This window comes from Polypterus senegalus, chromosome 6 (assembly GCF_016835505.1).
Source record: "Polypterus senegalus isolate Bchr_013 chromosome 6, ASM1683550v1, whole genome shotgun sequence".
Lineage (NCBI taxonomy): Eukaryota > Metazoa > Chordata > Cladistia > Polypteriformes > Polypteridae > Polypterus > Polypterus senegalus.
The window spans coordinates 68,847,497-68,866,324 of record NC_053159.1 but is presented as its reverse complement, the minus strand read 5'-3'; the positions used below and the strand labels follow the sequence as shown (position 1 = coordinate 68,866,324).

The 18,828-nt window shown below is 37.5% G+C and overlaps 1 protein-coding gene across 1 annotated transcript in view; it reads left to right on the top strand.

The window, feature by feature from the left end:
- The first annotated feature begins 4,864 nt into the window (after positions 1 to 4,864).
- si:ch211-45c16.2 (mitogen-activated protein kinase kinase kinase 13) overlaps positions 4,865 to 18,828 on the top strand; it is a 206,431-nt gene continuing 192,467 nt past the window's right edge. The window contains exon 1 of the mRNA XM_039756275.1: positions 4,865 to 4,961. The gene's annotated coding sequence lies outside the window, so the exon portion shown is untranslated. The remainder of the gene's footprint in view (positions 4,962 to 18,828) is intronic.

The window sequence follows — 18,828 nt, the reverse complement described above, 5'->3', positions numbered from 1 at the left end:
ATCAGGAACTTTGTTAAACAGAACCTTCCAGATTTTCCTCATCTTGCACCCTCATCCATGCTGGAAAAATATTGCTCAATCTCAAGGACTTAGACTCCATCTCTACAATATATAAAATCATTTTACAATCCCTTCCTTTCAAAGATCCAAGAGGACACTGGGAAAAAGATCTCTCAATTAATATATCAGAAAAGGAGTGGAAAGTAGCAATGCAGATAATTCACTCGAGCTCCATATTCCCAAAGCATACAATTATACAACTCAAAATTATATATACATCTGTCTCGACTAAAACTCTCCAAAATGTTTCCAGGGCATGATCCAACCTGCAACGCTGCAAACTAGTTCCAGCCTCACTGGGTCACATGTTCTGGGCCTGCACCAAATTAACATTATTCTGGACAAAAATTTTAATTACCTTCAGACAGCCTTGGACTCACAATCCCTCCTAACCCATTAACAGCTGTGTTTGGGGTTCTTCCAGAGGGCTTAAAGTGGAGAAGGACAAACAAACTGTGATTGCAATCACTACACTTTTGGCACGCAGACTTATCCTGATAAACTCTCCTCTTTTAAGTCATTGGGAAACTGATGTGTTATACTATTTGAAATTGGAAAAAATCAAATACTCAGTTAGAGGATCCGTACAGACTTTTTTCAAAACATGGCAGGATCTAATCAGTAATATTTTAAAATCATCTCATAAAGCACAGAGAATCTATTAATTTAGGTATGTTTACAGGTCTTAAATTTCATGCTGTTTGGCTTGCTCTCTCTCGCAGGGGTGGGGATCGATTTGCTCTTAACTCAATTTTTCTTTATGTAAAACTTGATTGATTTGTATGGAATGCAATAAAATTAATAAAAAAAAGAAAAATAAGTTGAATTTTATTGTATTGTATAGTCAAAATGTTTCTGCTTCATAAAGAACTGGTTCTATTTGTGTCCACATTTCTGGTGCAGCTGATTCCAAAATGGGTAAGAAACTGGAATATTAATGAATGAATGAGTTCTAACTGTACTTATGTCCAAAGAACCAATAACCAAACAACAAAAATGCCCACCTGAAAAAGTAAGATGTAGCTCAGCAAATATCAGTAATGTGTTTCTCAGATTCACTACATTTTAGCAATAGCCGTTATCAGGAAAATTAGTTGTCTTTTATGTTAAATTTTGTGGTCATATATCACACAATGTAATGATACAGCACAGAAAATCTCACAATGTGTAAACTTACAAAAACAATAGTGATTTTCAATTTTTTTGTATTGGTTCTACTCATTGTTTAAAAATTTTCTGCACGAGGGAAGTTTCTCTGAACAAGCAGTGTGAAAATCCTGAATACATACCTAAGATTTGTCCAGAAATTACCAGTGGATTGATCTCATATCGAAATCTTGTTTAATGGCAATCTCTGGTAACTTTGCTTGGTCATTTAGTATGAACTCACTAGCTGTGTTGCCTGATACCAAGTTTTAATCAAATGTATCAGAGGTATGGTTTTAGTAACTAAACACTTTTCTGAATACAGTGTTTTTTTTCCTCCAAAAGTCAATATTATTAATTAGTTGGAGCTCTTTAGTATTGAACATGCTACATACAATTGCACATGAATAAAACTTTCCTGCCGAAGATCAATTCTTGCTTTTCCAGGAGTTTTGTTGATGGTTGCTGCATAACACAATTTAAGAGGTAACTATTCCTTTGAATTAAAACAGGTATTTATTAGGAATAATTGGAATTGGGGGTATGAATATAACTTCACCCTAGCATATCAGTCAGATTTGAATGTAATACTTTGACCTTTAATCCATTACAAAGTTTGGGGGGGTTTAGATCAAAAGCAAAATACTCTGAGTCATGGTTTACTTTACTTATTAGATACAGCACTGACATTTTTTACATGCTAAACATTTATGCAGACTATGTAATGAACTAAAAAGTTTAAAAGCACTGTACAAATAAAAACAGGTAAAAAGAAATATTTTATAAACTATGTATAATGTGCACCTCCTCTATGTTCCGTCTACGGGGGAACCCATTTACAGGGCTGCACAAGCTTTTAAAGTGATCAAGGCATGCTTTCACTTCCAGCTTGAGTTGTATCCGAGACTTGAAATGGGCTGATGCACCATACTGGCAGCTCTCTATTTCTGCTTTGTGAACCCGGGAGATCTAATGCCTTAGTTCTCCGCAATACTGCATGTATTTTACCAGCAATCTACTCCCCAGCATGCTGTTCTTTGAAGTGTATGTGTATAAAAGTGCTTGACAATCCAGTCTGGTTTGAAATTATATGTGTTTTATATCACATTGTGAGGAGTTAGAAGAAACTGATAGTACAGGGAGTACTGCAAGTACCCATGAAATCCACTTGCTAACCAGATCTTCTTTGAGTTTTGCCTTTTTTCCTCATTCACTTTACATTTAATTTTCCATGAAGCTCACCACCACTTCTATTTTACCTGTGCACTGCAACTGCCCTTCTACACTCACCACCATCCCCATTTCACTGCATGATTACATCCTCAGTTTGTACAGTGGCACTGTTCTGCTTGCGGCTTGATTTGCATTAACTGCATACCCCATTTATCTGCACAATCACAACTGAAACAAAAAAGGACACACTGCCTAAGTATAATAAATACAGGGTATGGTTCATTACCTGGCCAGGTGGCCAATGTAATTAAGGAACAGGGGGAGGCACTGTATTTGCTGGAAATATTGTATTAGGTGGTGCAATATTGTTAAAGGAGCCTTTTGTAAGGTATTTGTTAATAATAATCCTTATATTTTTACTCAGGGCTTATGTCTGTGTGGTTGTGTTTGGGGTTTGGCACCCTCTGTGGCTTACCATATGCATAAACAAGTATTGTCAATCCAATCAGCACTATAGAAGTTTCCTTTATTTATTCCATGTGTACAAGTATGCAGATAGGCTGCATTTACATTTCATGTCATTGATATACAAGTAGTGCCTCCTTTAGAGTTCCTGATTGTAGTGTAAAGATACATGGAACAAGCCTGACAGTGTGGTTTTGATGTTCTAGTGTTAGTAAAAAAATGGCTTAAGGAAATGCATAATAGTAAAGGTTTGTTGCTGGTGTTAGACAGCACTATGCCACATTGCACACAATGTAGTTATTGGTGATCTTCTAGGCCAATATAGGAAAATCCTGGGTTGATGTATTTCTCATGACATTTTTTCCATGTTATTTTATTATAGCTTATATAGTTGTAGACTTCTGCATCTACACATAACAAATCAGAAAGCCAGGTAGCAGGAGGATAACCAACTGGAATTCAGGACAACAAAACTATACCTGCTACAAGTGACTGTAGACACTTACGTGAGATTTATTTTCCACAAGAATACTGATAACAAGAGGTTTTTTTTATTTTTCTCTTCTCTGTTGTTAGCTGGAAAAATCTCAATTCTTAAGTGAACATGGGTTTATACTTGCATAATTATGTTTATATTTAACCAATCAGACAGATCTCAGCTTCAATGTTGACATAACTTCTCATGGGTGCTTATGTATGTTAATATTATAAAGTTATATACTTTATGGTTGCTGTATTATATTTGTAAATATGAGCAAATGCCCTGAGTCTGTGCTTAGTGAAAAGCACTGTACATGAGTAAGTTCAAGCTGAATCGTATCAGCAAAAACTGATAATGGGCACCTTCTACATTGGGTTTTTTCTTACTAGGTGGTTGATTTGCTGATTTAGCCTAAAATAAAAACTTGAAACAACACTCCAGTGTTACATAGTAGGTGTTATGAATTATGTTTTAGCTAAATTAAATGCTCATAGAAAACCCATACTGCTGGAGTCTGCTGAATATCTAAAGTTATAGACATGATAGGAATGGACCTTAACTCTGTATTACCACACTGGGGCATCTGAATCAGATTGGGCAAATGAAATGCTAGTATACTGCATTAGGTACAGTACATGTGGAAAGACACACTTGCAAAAAGTAGTCTGTCTTCTTGATAGAGAGACAAGAATTGCCCTCCCAAATCCTTTTGCTGCAAAATAGGGTGAACCCAATATGTGTTCTCACAATGCTGATGACACCTCATCTTCAAGGGTGATTACCAGGATTAAAAACACTAAATTCATAGAAGACAGTCTAGAGACACAATATTCATCTTATGTTGAGCATGTTTCTCCTGTAAAATGCTTCTTTGAAAATGCCAAAAAAAGCTTAAAAAATGCATGAGAATGCTTGCAAAAAGCCATTATAAAGGTTGAAAAATGCTAAACTAATGACGGAAATATACAACACTCATTTGTGAAAGTTCCCTTACGCTTTGCTAGTCATTTAGTTAATCTTGTAATGCAAAAATTATTAATAATAAATTTTCAAGCTAATGATCAATCCATCCATTATCCAACCCGATATATCCTAACCACACGGTCACGGGGGTCTGCTGGAGCCAATCCCAGCCAACTGGGCGCAAGGCAGGAAACAAACCCCGGGCAGGGCGCGCACACACACACTTGGGACAATTTAGAATCGCTAATGCACCTAACCTGCATGTTTTTGGACTGTGGGAGGAAACCCGTGCAGACACGGGGAGAACATGCAAACTCCACACAGGGAGGACCCGGGAGGCGAACCCAGGTCTCCTTACTACGAGGCAGCAACGCTACCCACTACGCAAGCTAATGATCTTCAACCGAATTTTCTTAAAATCAAATATTGATTAAATTAATACGTGGCTATTACATTTTGGTTTTTATCAAATACTATTATCACAGCACTGAAACTTTATGTTTAAATGCAAACAAAAGGTCCATAGAGGCAGGCGACGCGCTTCAGTCAGGTGCACCGACCGCAAGCAGGTGAGCGGCGAGCGCTCTGCCAAGCCGGAAGTGACGCAGGGCTCACGAGACCAAAACCATCCGCGACGTCTCGGCGGAAAGGATTCGGTTACATCTTTGACAAGGTACCGGCTCTTTAAAATTTACTATACGTTACCTCCGCTATATTTATTTACGTGCCTGACAGTATAGACTTGAAAGATATTCATGTAGGGTTTAATGCCTACGCGTTCATTTACCTTGTTAGATACTGCTCGTTTTCTGTGTGTGCGTGTGTAGGAAAAATGGAATGTTTGTTTTTGTTGGCATGTTTGTTGAGGGTCCTGTGTTTGAGATTGCTGTAACATAAAGGCATACTTTTTAGCACGATTCGTACAGAATGTTTTAGAATAAAGAACGTTTGTAGAAAAGCATGGAGTAGCGTTAGGAGTGTCGGTATTCTGTTTTCTGTCATCGTTTAAAAGTGAGTGAAAAGTGCTTTGTTGTAAAACTTTTAAATCACATAATTGGTAAACCTGAATGTCGTGTAGGCCGGTACGATCACAACATAGAGGTGCTTTATTACACTGCTCGCCTGGCCGATACTGCTGCGCTTGCGACTCTGGCACGTCCGTAAGAAGTCCAAAGTGCGCTCCTGGATTTCCCCGGTCCCACACCCCCTGTGGACTGTAAGCGCCGGCTGTCGTCAAAATATCCGTTTTCTTTTACCCCAGTGCGACATGCGTTGAAATTGCTGGTATTTGCTTTACTGTAGTTGTCCTGACTTGGACTTGACTTAGCAGCATTGTGCCTTTTTGGACAAATTTATTTTATAACTTTAATGCAATGAATTGGCATCCAAACTGATTAAAACAATTTCACATAGGGCTTAGTTTTATATATTGAAAAGCACACATTCCACTTGAGAATATTTTTTCGGATCTTTATTAAGTAAATTTGCAATCATTTGAATGACTGCATGTGAGATGAAGTAGGTTGGTTTTTAATGTTTTTTTTTTTTTGGTAAAGTGAAAATGAGTTGGGTGGATGAGTTAGTCAATAGAACTGCAGGAAACGCGAACTCCGTGGAACTCGCTTCAAAAAACGCACTTCGGCACCACTCGTCTCGGCGTTACTTTTCTGGTACGTTTCTTTTCCACACAAGAATTTCTGTTAACCGTAACTAAAGTGTTGGAGTGCTGCATCAGCTATTCGGATCTTTACATCGATTGATAACTCATCTTTTCGTAATAGAGTTTTAAACGTGAATGTATTCATTTTCGTTTATTGTTTCGCGTAATGTATAGTTTGTTGTCTGAGTTCCCTGAAAACTGATGTACAGTTAAATAGCTGGATACATTTGTTTGCAGCCCTACTTGTCTTTTTCAAGGAACTGGTCTGATAAGGTAGCATTGAGAGCAAGTAGGGAACCAGTGCTAGACGGACCCTAGTCCACTACACTATTACAATTAAAATATTATTCAGCACTGGTTACACCAACAAATTCACTCTTGTAGAATGAAGGAATTGTGTAAGGATACTTGTTAAAACAGATGGACAATACTACTTTTCCACTATTGCTACAAATGGCTTTATTTTCATCACCTTTCCCCTCAAAGGTTTCTGGTTTCCCAGCTTGGTTCTGCAGTTTGTAAGTGGAACCCGTGCCAGTGGTAAAGCCTTCAAGAAAGTGTGAGATATTTATACCTTTCAGTCTGTTGTCATAAAAAACGCAAGACTGTTGTGGAAGTATTGATCTAGGTGTTGTTTTTAAACACTTCCTTTAGTTGATTGAATGAGATTTGTGTCGTTAGTAATCGGTTATTTTGCATAATACAGTATTTGGTGGGCCACTGACAAAATGGAAGCACAATACATTGTTTTTGACTGTTGATGTCCCGACACAGCCTTAAAGTCTTGATTAGTAGTAAAATGTAGGTAAATATCATGTAAACTGGAAGAAGAGTTTTTTTCAGTGCAAAACATTGCAAAAGAAAAACAAATGCTAAAACAAGAAAAAGAACAATTGGATTAACTTTGGGTAAGTATGCAAATGCTGATCACTTACATGTTATTAACGTATTGTAGTGTAAAACACTGGTGGGGGAAAAAAAAAACTAAAACCAGTAGAGAACACTTGGCAACTCACTGGGTAAGTCGGAAAATGGGGATTGCTTGAGTTTGATTTTACAGTATTAATATTATTTCCTCCTTTATTGTCCATTTTTGAAATTTTAAAGCATTTAGAACTCAGCAGCTGGTTTTGTTGGGTTACTAGTGTGGATTCAAACTCTCAATAATCAATATCAGTCGAAAAGGCAGGATATCGGTAAGGATTATGTAAGACTACATCTCATTGTTGCTCTCAGCTAATCACTACCATTGAAAATTGAAGCCTCATTAGTTCCTACTTTGAAAATAGCTCCCATAGATAATAATCATTCATTTAACATACTTACAGATTTTATTTTAAACAGTTCGTTCCATTACAAGAGTATATTTTGGGCTCAAGGCATGAACCAGCCATGGATGGTTTGGCTATCCATTTTACTTACTCAGTCACACACTCACTCATACTCGTTTAAACTAGGGCAATTTAGCAGTGACAACACAACACGGTTTTCCATTTTAAAAGGATTCAGATGTTAATAAATTGCACATTGCAGACTTTTAAGTATATTTACATACATTTAGATCATACAATGTAGAAATGTCAGCACTTTTTATTCATTCCCCCCATTTCAGGGCATGATAATGTTTGGTAGAAAGCAATGGCAGGTATATTAAAGTAGTCATATTTAGTGCTTTCTTGCTTATCCCTTGCATGCAATGATTGCATGAAATCTGCGATACATTAGACATCACTGGGGCCTCATGTATAAACGTCACGTACGCACAGAAATGTTGCGTAAGAACTTTTCCATGTTAAAATTGCGATGTATAAAACCTACACTTGGCATAAAGCCATGCACTTTTCCACGGTACCTCATACCTTGTCGTACGCAAGTTCTCCGCACGGTTTTGCAGACTGGCAGCACCCAGTGTCAAAGCAATGCTACTGTTCCTGTGTGGTTACTCCTTATTTTCCGGACACGGCTTTATAAATACACTGAAACTAACCACATATTGTTTGTTAGTGTAATGCATCTGATTGTAAATAACTGGTAACAATATAATGGTCCAGGGAATAGCCATAGTATTTCAAATACCATAACTACTTTAGCGTTGTTGCTCTCACTGCACCTTCTTCTTCTTCTTCTTCTTTCAGCTGCTCCCGTTAGGAGTTGCCACAATAGATCATCTTTTTACATATTACTCTCACTGCACCACTCAGAGTATTTATATCATTGTATCCGAGTGTGAATCACAGCAGCAGCTGATCGGAAAGAGAATTATCAGTATACAGCAAACGCACACTACCTCAGCCACGGCAAAACGTTTCAAAGCCTTTCCTGTACGGAACTCGCGGTTCAGAAACAGTTTCATCCCAAGAACTTTAAACGCACTCAATCAATTGCTCCTTGTAGAACTGTTTGTACTTATAAGTACAATCACCCCACTGTAAACTTGCACTATAATTATAATATTACACAGCCTGCGTCACTTTATAAAGCGCGTATTTACATATGATGTAGATATCATTTTTAAGATGAAATGCAGCAAAATATGTTTATTATATTATACAGATAAAACTTTAACTTCATTTAAATAATCTATATTCTTCACTGGGACTGGCATGAAAGATTGAAATATCTTCGTAGTACATGTTTACTCTATGTTCCTTAAACGTTTTGAAGAATCGGTGCTCTAAGCTTACAGATGGCTTAACGTCTATTACAGAGCTGATTGTGTGGCGATTGGTTACTTGGAGAAAGAAAAGCAAGGACTGCAGGGGCGGCCACGCCAATATACAATATATTGAATATCAAACAGAAAGAAAATAACGACACAGCTAAACACGCAGCGGCAAATTTCAACAAAAGTTAAACGCTTGTGTCATGAGCACGAGGCGGCTATGCAGTATCTGCAACGGACGTGGCCATCCGCTGTGCATAAGATACCATAATGAGATTGGCGAGCTAAGGGGCCACTGATTCTTTCTCTGCCCAGGGCTGCCACAAGCCTAGAGCCGCCCCTGAGTACTGCTGCAATAAATAATTTCATCGAAGGTCGCGCACAATTACTGCACCGTGAAACCCATGTTTAATAACGTGCTTTAACTCCTATCATCCTGAAAATGATATCACGTATACATCTCGGTATTTTAGTTATTCAGAGAGCTGTAATATCACGAATGTAATGGATTCTGTGTCCTGTTAGAGGAAGTGGTCCGGTTTAAGAAGCAAGTAGTGATTCACACACATAGAGGACATAGAAGATCACATACAAAACAAAGCATTTAACGTGCTACTTTAATTACGATGTGATTTGAGAAACTGGTTAATTAAATGATTTTAAGATGAAGTTTATGATGTTCTACTTTAATGACAAAATAAACTACATGATTAAAGTGGAAATTTTGAGATTGAAGTTGACATTTCATGCTTTTTTCCCCACTCTGTGCATATTTTTTTTCTCTGTACCCTATTAAGCTTTCATCTGACACTCAGACAGTGGGCCTTTTCACGGTGACTTTGATATGTGACTTCTTTTTTATTTCCAGCACTGTGCGACTTTGTGAACGTGAGCTTTCAAGTTTCTCCAACATGCTATGTCACTCAATCAACTTCCTTTTGTTGATTAGGTTTAATTAAACAAATAGTATGTTTTTCCTTTGCCTCCACTTGATATTCGCTGAAATTCTTATTTTCCCTCCTGCTTTTCCCATTGTCTTTTCACAGAAGGCTGAGCTTAAGGGCGATTTATATTGATTTGCATATTCAAAGAGGCGTAATTCTGGGAGGAGTTGGGGCGTTACATAAAGAGCATGCATGAGCATTACTTTTCACACTGACCGGGATTTATGTAGCGGAATAACGTGGAAGTTAGAGTACGCACAGATTCCTGCATCTGCATTTTTCTGTGTGTAAGCACATTTCGGCTTTTGTGCTTACGTCATGTTATAGTGTGAATTCTACACACAGCGTTATACATGACGTCCCTGGTGCGGTGCTGAGTATCTTCTCTGGTGATGGTCTGCTAAGCCTCTCATGCAGCCATCTGCTGCTCCTGCTTGTTTCAGGGGTTCCTTCCCTTAAGTTTTCTCAGCATATGGAAGGCATTCTCAATTGTATTTAAATTGGGAGAGTGGCTTGGCTATTCAAGAATGTTTAATTTTTCGCTTCGTAAAAACTCCTGTGTTGCTTTAGCAGTATGTTTGGGATAATTGTCTTGTGGTAGGATGAAGTGCTGTCCAATGAGTTTGCAGGCATTTACTGAAATGTGAGCAGATGTTTCTATACGTCTCAGAATTCATTGTGCACCTGTCGTCAGCAGTTCCATCATTAATGAAGACTTGTGCCAAACATGCATGCCCAAGCCACACCACCATGTTTAAGAGATGAGGTGGTATGCTTTGGATCTTGTGCATGGTCTTGTGCATGGTTTTTTGTTTCCACACATCACTCAGGTGTACCTTTTGTCTCTGTCCTAACAAGTTGGTTTGCATCTTGCAATGTAGGTTCTGTATTTCTTTTCATGAAGTCTTCTGCAGATAGTTGTCACTGACACGTACACATCTGCACCTGAAGGCTGTTTCTGATTTGTTGGACAGACGTTTGGGGCTTTATTTTTACCATAGTGAGGATTCTTCTGTCATGAACAGTGAAAGTCTTCCTTCGCCTACCAGTTCCTTTGAAGTTACTATGCTCACCAGTTTGTTCTTTCTACTTAATAATATTCCACACAGTTGATTTAAGTATCCCAAAGCGTTACTGATGTGTCTAATGGATTATTTTTGTTTTTCAGCCTCATAATGGCTTGTTTGGCTTTTGTTGACCCAGCTCTTGTCCTCGTGCTGAACAATGGAAACTACAGACTCCAAAGGTAGTCTGTAGGTAGAAGCAAGGCTAGTTGTCTTAGGCCTTCACTGAGGAAGCAATGAAACACACCTGAGTAATCACAAACACCTGTGACATCAATTGTCTCAAACATTGTGGGGCCCATTTAGGAAAACTATTGTAATTTCCATATGGTAACAGAGAAATATATGCAAAATACCCTTAATTAAAGTCTACAATGTGCACTTTAATTACGCTGAATTGTTTGATTTATAATGTTAAGCTGTGGGACTGAGAGGTAAATCAAGGAAAAAAAATCTGTCTTTAACCCAAACATTATGGAGTGCACTGTAAATGTGACACATTGTCTGACAGATTGAACTGTCATTCAAAAATATATACTTGCTGTCAGGATATACTGTATCATTCTTATGAAACAAAATGATAACATTTTCTATAATATTTATATTAGTTCTTTTCATTGCCCTCAGTTTTCTATACTTAAAACTTAGAAAGAATTATTGTCTTAACTGTGATCTGTACAAAATATGAAAGAGGTACTGAAAATGAGCTGCACAAAATATGTGCTTTATTTAAATAGTACTTGGTGTTGTGTTTACTAGTGGGTTGGTAAATGAGTTAATTATATGCTGTAAAACAGGTGAGCTCAACCTCAGCTATTCCAGGTCACAAAATTACATCTATGCAACAGGGCATGGTGTGGTGTGTGTATGTTTTTTTTTTTTTAATAGCAGTTCTATCTTTTTTTTTTTTTTTTTTGTACTTCCAAAATTTAATAAGCAGATATTTTAATATTCCCCTCCCCTACTACACAAACACGCAGACTTCTGTCTTGTATAATAAAGACCTACTATCTCCTAATTTTATTTTAAAAACTTGTAAATGCTCGATGTTTACCTGACACAGTAAACATTAAGAAAGCTAAGTAGATCCTTGGTTGTCTATTTAAATGCTGCTTAGAATTTTAATTTATTTTGATACTGACAGAGTTTTATAATACTAAGTCTTTAACACTAGAATTACCAAAGCCTACGAAAAAAAACTCGTAACTCCGGCCCACCTTAAATCCCTTCGCACCTGTCCGTCAGTGTCTTTTAAATATGCCGATCAAGATAAGCAGTCTACTATTTCATCCCCCACCGCCGCAGAACGTGCAGAGTGCTCCCAGCTCATGCCTTGTTTTATTTTTCATATTTTAGTAATAAATGACAAAATGTAGGCACAAACTACATAATTTGTGAAGCTAGATGTCCAAAGATAAAGTAAATACTTTCACAAAAGGTTCAAGGATGATATAACAGTTTCCGTGGCGAAGCTGTAAGAATTGCTGATTTGTAATCAAGAGTCCCCCGGTTTGATCCTGACTGCCTTGTATATTTACCGTTTTGAGTAGTGAGCTGCTCTTATTGTTAATATTATACAATAAGCACATACATTTGGTTTGTGTCTGTAACAGCTGGTGTACATTTACAGTAATTGTAAAAGTTAGCTTTTTTTTCTTTCTTTCAACTTTTATTCTCTTAGTCACGATCACGATACATGCTACCACCCTAGGGATCTGACTCTGTTAGTTTTTATTTGAAACTGGGAATAACTGTAGATTTGAGTGGTGTTTTGAGACAATGGAACCGAAAATTCTCTGATCTGGATAGATAACAGTGTCAGATCCCTAGGGCGGTAGTATGTATCGTGATTGTGACTAAGAGAATAAAAGTGAAAAAAAAAAACGCTAACTTAAGTACTATAAATGTACACTGGCTTCTAGACGCAAACCAAATGTATGTGTTTATTGTATAATATTAACAATATGAGCAGCTCACTACTCAAAATGGTAAATATACGAGGCAGTCAGGATTGAACCGGGGGACTCTTGATTACAAGTCAGCAGTTCTTACTGCTTCGCCACGGAAAATGTATCATCCTTGAAACTTTTGTGAAAGTGTTTACTTGATCTTTGGACTTAAGGCTTCACACAGTATATAGTTTATGTCTACATTTTGTCATTTATTACTAAAATATGAAAAACATTTCTGTTTTAACAATGTGTTTACATAGATTATTATAGAAATGGAACACACATGAAATGCATGTGTTCCAAATAAATATCTATTATTTCCACTCTAAAGCTTCAGCACTTCACTCCCAGATAATCAAGGCATGAGCTGGGAGAACTTTGTCCATGTTCTGCAGTGGTGGGGGGATGGAATAGTAGGGTGCTTGCTGCTTGTCTTGATGAGTACATTTACAAGACAAAGACACTGACTGAGAGGTGCAAAGGGATTTAAGGTGGGCCGGATTTACGAGTTTTTTCATAGGCTTTAGTAATTTTAGTGTTGTTGATGATGTCTAATGCCGCTAAAATCATGGTAAAATGGGATAAGGCCCACTTTATCCTACAGGTCTGAATATTTTTATAATGTCCTGAATTTCTATGCATAAAATAAGTCTGGTGAATATTATATGATTAAACAATCAATTAATCAATATTGATTTTTTTTTCTTTTTCATGTAATCATTAGCCATGTTAAATCATTAACTCACCCAGTGTATTGTTAACTATCAAATGGATGTATTACCTTTATGAAGCTTTAAGTGGAACATAGTGGGTTGTTAACATTGCTGATAGCACTGCCTAAAGTAAAGATAACAGCTAAACACCTGGGGCCTCATGTATAAACGGTGCGTACGCACAGAAATGTTGCGTAAGAACTTTTCCACGTTCAAATCGCGATGTATAAAACCTACACTTGGCGTAAATCCACGCACTTTTCCACGGTACCTCATACCTTGTCATACGCAAGTTCTCCGTTCGGTTTTGCAGACTGGCGGCACCCAGCGTCAAAGCAGTGCTACTGTTCTTGTGTGGTTACACCTTATTTTCCTGACGCAGCTTTATAAATACACCAAAACTAACCGCATATTGTTTATTAGTGTAATGCATCTGATTGTAATTAACTTGTAACAATATAATGGTAGAGGGAACAGCCATAGTATTCCAAATACCATAACTGCTTTAGTGTTGTTACTCTCACTTCTTCTTTCAGCTCCTCTTGTTAGGAGTTGCCCCAGTGGATCATCTTTTTCAATATTTCTCTCACCTCACCACTCAGAGTATTTATATCACTGTATCTGAGTGTGAATCACAGCAGCAGCTGATCGGAAAGGGAATTATCGGTATACAGCTTCAAGGACACGCTGTCTCAGTCACTGCAAAATGTTTTAAAGCCTTTCCTATACGGACCTCGCGGTTCAGAAACAGAAACGATATCATTTATAAGGTGAAATTCAGCAAAAAATGTTTATTAAATTATACAGATAAAACTTTAACTTCATTTAAATAATCTATATTCTTCACTGGGAGTGTCGTTAAGGATAGAATAATTAAACATGTACTACGAAGATATTTCAATGTTCTGTAAACGTTTTGAAGAATCGGCGCTAAGCTTACAGATGGCTTAACGTCTATTACAGAGCTGATTGTATGGCGATCGGTTACTTGGGTAAAGAAAAGCACTGACTGCAGTGACGGCTACGCCAATATATATTGAATATAAAACAGAAAGAGAAAATAACAACACAGCGACAAACTTCGGCAAAAGTTAAATAGTTGTGTCATGAGCACGAGGCGGCTATGCAGCCAACCACTGTGCATAAGCTACCTTACTGACGGGCGGGCGAAGGAGCCACCGATTGCCACCACTTATTTCATCGAAGTGAAACACATGTTTAATAACGTGCTTTAACTCCTATCATCATGAAAATGATATCACGTATACATCTCAGTATTTTAGTTATTCAGAGAACTGTAATATTACGAATGTAGTGGATTCTGTGTCCAGTTGGAGGAAGAGAGCCGGTTTAAAAAGCAAGTAGTGATTCACACACATAGAGCACATAGAAGATCAAATACAAAACAAAGCATTTAACGTGCTACTTTAATTACGATGTGATTTGAGAAACTGGTTAATTAAACGATTTTAAGATGAAGTTTATGATGATCTACTTTAATGACAAAATAAACTACGTGATTAAAGTGGAAATGTCGAGATTGAAGTTGACATTTCGTGCTTTTTCCTCACTGTGTGCCTTTTTTTCTCTGTACCCTAATAAGCTTTCATATGACACTCAGACAGTGGGCTTACAACTCGGCTTTTCACGGCGACTTTGATATGTGACTTCTTTTTTATTTCCGGCACTGTGCGATTTGTGAATGTGAGCTTTCAAGTTTCTCCAACACGCTATGTCACTCGATCAACTTCCTTTTATTGATTATACCACGGTTTATTTGAACAAATAGTATGTTTTTCCTTTGCCTCCACTTGGTATTCGCTGAAATTCTTATATTTTTCCCGTGCTTTTCCCATTGTCTTTTCACAGAAGGCTGCGCTTAAGTGCGATTTATATTGATTTGCATATTCAAATAGGCGTAATTCTGGGAGGATTTGGGGCGTTACATAATGCGCGTGTACGAGCGTTAGTTTTCACGCTGGTCGGGATTTATGTAGCGGAAGAACATGGAAGTTGGAGTACGCACAGATTCCTGCATCTGGATTTTTCTGTGCATAAGCACATTTCAGCTTTTGTGCTTACGCCATGTTATAGTGCGAGTTCTACGCACGGCGTTATACATGAGGCCCCTGCTCTGGTCAGGTTTTTTTAGAGCCGATACTGATCTCCAATTTCATGTTACTGTAGGCTATTTTTTTTGTTTATTTATCCCCTTGAAAAACATTTTGCATTAGGCTTCTTCATAATCAGATGGTGAAAAACCTTATGTTCTATATCAGTGCTTCCCAAAGTCAGTCCTGGGAACTCCCTGTGGCTGCAGGTTTTTGTTCCAACCAACTTCTGCTTTTACTTGGACTCCTAGCCCAATTATGTGAGCTGTTATTTCCCAGTTTCTGTGTTTTGGAGTCAATGGAGAAATAACAAAACTAAGTTTGGTGAATTTTTATTAAAATGTACTAAGCATTTATAAGGGGATTTTATTTTTTTATCTTTTGAACAATTTTCAGCCTGATTTTCATTCTGCTTTTCCAGGTATTCTGATTGTTTAATTTATTATCTACTAATTAGTTATTGCAGCCTTTCATCATTTAGTGTTGTTTACCTGGTTCTCAGTTCAGTTTGTTATTGTTAAGATACAATGATGGGTGCAAACTGAAAAATAACAAAACAATAGGACTGCAACAAAACAGAGGTAATCATTTAAAACAAAAGTAGAAATACTTCTAAATGTCTTATAAATGTAAAAATCATACTGCTGTGCTTTTCTAAAGGCAGAATAAGAGAAGGGAAAAAGACCATCTAAATAAATGAGATCAATTATCACTAATTGTGAATTTGGCTGGGATAAAAAACCTGCTGCCACAGTGGGTTGTCAGGATCGAGTTTGAGAACCACTGTTCTATACCAGAGTTTTAACTTTGGTATTTTTAAAATTAAACTGTAGATCGCAGCTGTTACCTGCTCATGTTTTATTGATAGAATTAAATTCTGTAGGCTTATTGTTCAGTGACTATAACAATACTAAAATAAATTCCCTTAAAATAATGCTAATAAAATAGGTGCAGAAAATATTTATCCATAATACATATGGCATAAAATAAAATGCATCTCTCAATTACAATCTGTCACATTAATATATTCTGTAATGTACTGCACTTATTTGAAGCAAAGATTAGCTTAAAATAATTCTTACCATTTCTTTAACTATATCTCTATCTGTGTGTGTATAATTAAAAAAAAAAATATATATATATAATATTTGCAGCTGGAGATCCACAAAGGGAGAAAATGAATCACGTATCATAAAGTAGTTTTTTATTCCTGAGCTTTCAGCCCCTGCCAGGGGCTTTAATTAAAGGGTAATGCTTAGACATACAAGAATCAAAGGCAATATATAGCAAAATTAGGTGGGGGGAGCTAGGTCAGTGTGTTCGGGTTATAGGTCGTAAAGTTGTATTTATTATGAACATACTCTTCTTAAGTTTGCATATGCTGGTTTTATGTCCAAATGTCTGTTAATGGCGTTTTGGTTTGATAGCCAAGATTAAGCCAGCTCTCTGGTACTTTTAGTACTGGCCTTAAATCTTCTACATTGTCCCAGTTAAATGTATGTCCTGTTGATTTTGTATGCATATAGATCAGTGATCGTGAGTCCTTCCTTCTAACGGTGTTGTAATGTTCCTGTATACAGGAGGTCAATTTTGTTGCAATTTAATTTTAAAGAGTTCTGCTCCATCCAGGTTTTAATTTCACTAAGGCAGGTTATGATCTGAGAAAGCTCTGATGAAGTTCCACTTTTAACATTGAAGTAGAGTTGAGTATCGTCGGCATAAAAATGATAACCCAGTCCATAGCTATGAATAATATGGCCAAGGGGAAGCATATAAATACAGAAGAGAAGAGGGCCGAGGACAGAGCCCTGAGGAATTCCTTGTGTGACTGGCTCTGAGCTTAATCTGCTGTTACCAAGACTAACAAACTCTTGCCTATCAGTCAGATAGGACTTGAACCACTGGAGGGCAGTGCCAGAGACACCCAGCATGTTCTCCATTCTGGACAGTAGAATGTCATGTCTGACAGTGTCAAATGCTGCACTGAGGTCTAAAGAATTAATATGCTGGTTTGTCCAGAGTCTGCTGCCATAAGCAAATCATTGGTTACCCGTAGCAGAGCAGTTTCACAGCTGTGCTGCGCCCTGAAACCAGACTGAAAGGGTTCCATCAAATTATTAGAGGTTAAGTAATTAGTGAGTTGGGAAGCTACAACACGCTCAAGAACTTTTGACAGAAAAGGTAAGTGGGAAATAGGCTGAAATTGTTAAGATTGTCAGCATCAAGACCAGACTTTTTTAACATTGGGGTTACAGAAGCGATTTTAAAAGTGAGCGGTACAGAGCCAGTGTCAAGGGATGAGTTTATTATTGTTGTAATAGTTGGGATTATGGCATGAAAGCAGGATTTAACTAGTGTGCTGGTGATGGGGTCCAGTACACAAGTAGTCGACCTCATCTTACAAAGCAGGTTATTAACAAATGCAGATGTGACTGGTGAGAACACCGAGAAGGAGCTGGATGGAGTGAGAAAGCAGGGAAAGATATAAACAAATGTATTTATGTTAGTTGAAATATTTAGATCTTTAATTTTGTTACGGAAAAAGTGGAGAAATTCCTCACAGACTTCAGTAGAAGAGGTAGTTGGGCCAAATGCGGGTTCGAGTAGTTTATTAACTACAGAAAACAAAACCCTTGGGTTATCATGGCCACTTTCTATTATTCTGCCATAATGGGTGTTCTTGGCAGCAGTTAGTGCTTCTCTGTAAGCTCTTTGGTGGTCAGAGAAAGCCTTGGATGTGCACAGTGAGGCCATACTTGCGTGACATTCTCTCAAGGCTTCGGCCAGCTGCTTTCATAGATCGCAATTCTGAATTATACTAAGGAGCTGAACGCTTAAAGAAAACCTCCTTATGTTTTCAAGGAGCTGTTTTATCTAATGCTGAATGAGGGGTTGAGTTATAGTGGTTAACAAGACTATCTAGTGTTGATGGAATAGGTGCAGACAGTAAAAGATTAGAAATGGATCCAAAAAGAATAGAGGGCAGATATTAAGGTTTCTGTAAGAAATTTGTCATTTACAGGTAAGAGGAGGGAGAGCCAATGACATAGTGAAAAGTACTGTTTTATGGTCCGAGAGTCCCAAATCAGTGCTGTAAATTTTGGCAACAGATAGTCCAGAAGTACAGATCAGATCCAATATATGACCACCAGAGTGGGTGGGAAAATCAACATGCTGTGTCAAGTCAAAACAGTCCAATAAAAATAGGAATTCATTTCTCAGTTCAGATGTAGTAATGTCAATATGGATGTTGAAATCACAGAGAAGGATAATTCTCTGAGAGTAACAGCTTATGTGGGTTAAAAGTACAATCAGATCGGATAGAAGGATGCATTGTATTTTGGAGGACGATAAAGAATAATGAGTGAGACGGGACCTGATTCTGTTATTAGTTTAAGAGCCAGGCACTCAAAAGACATTGGACAATCAATTGG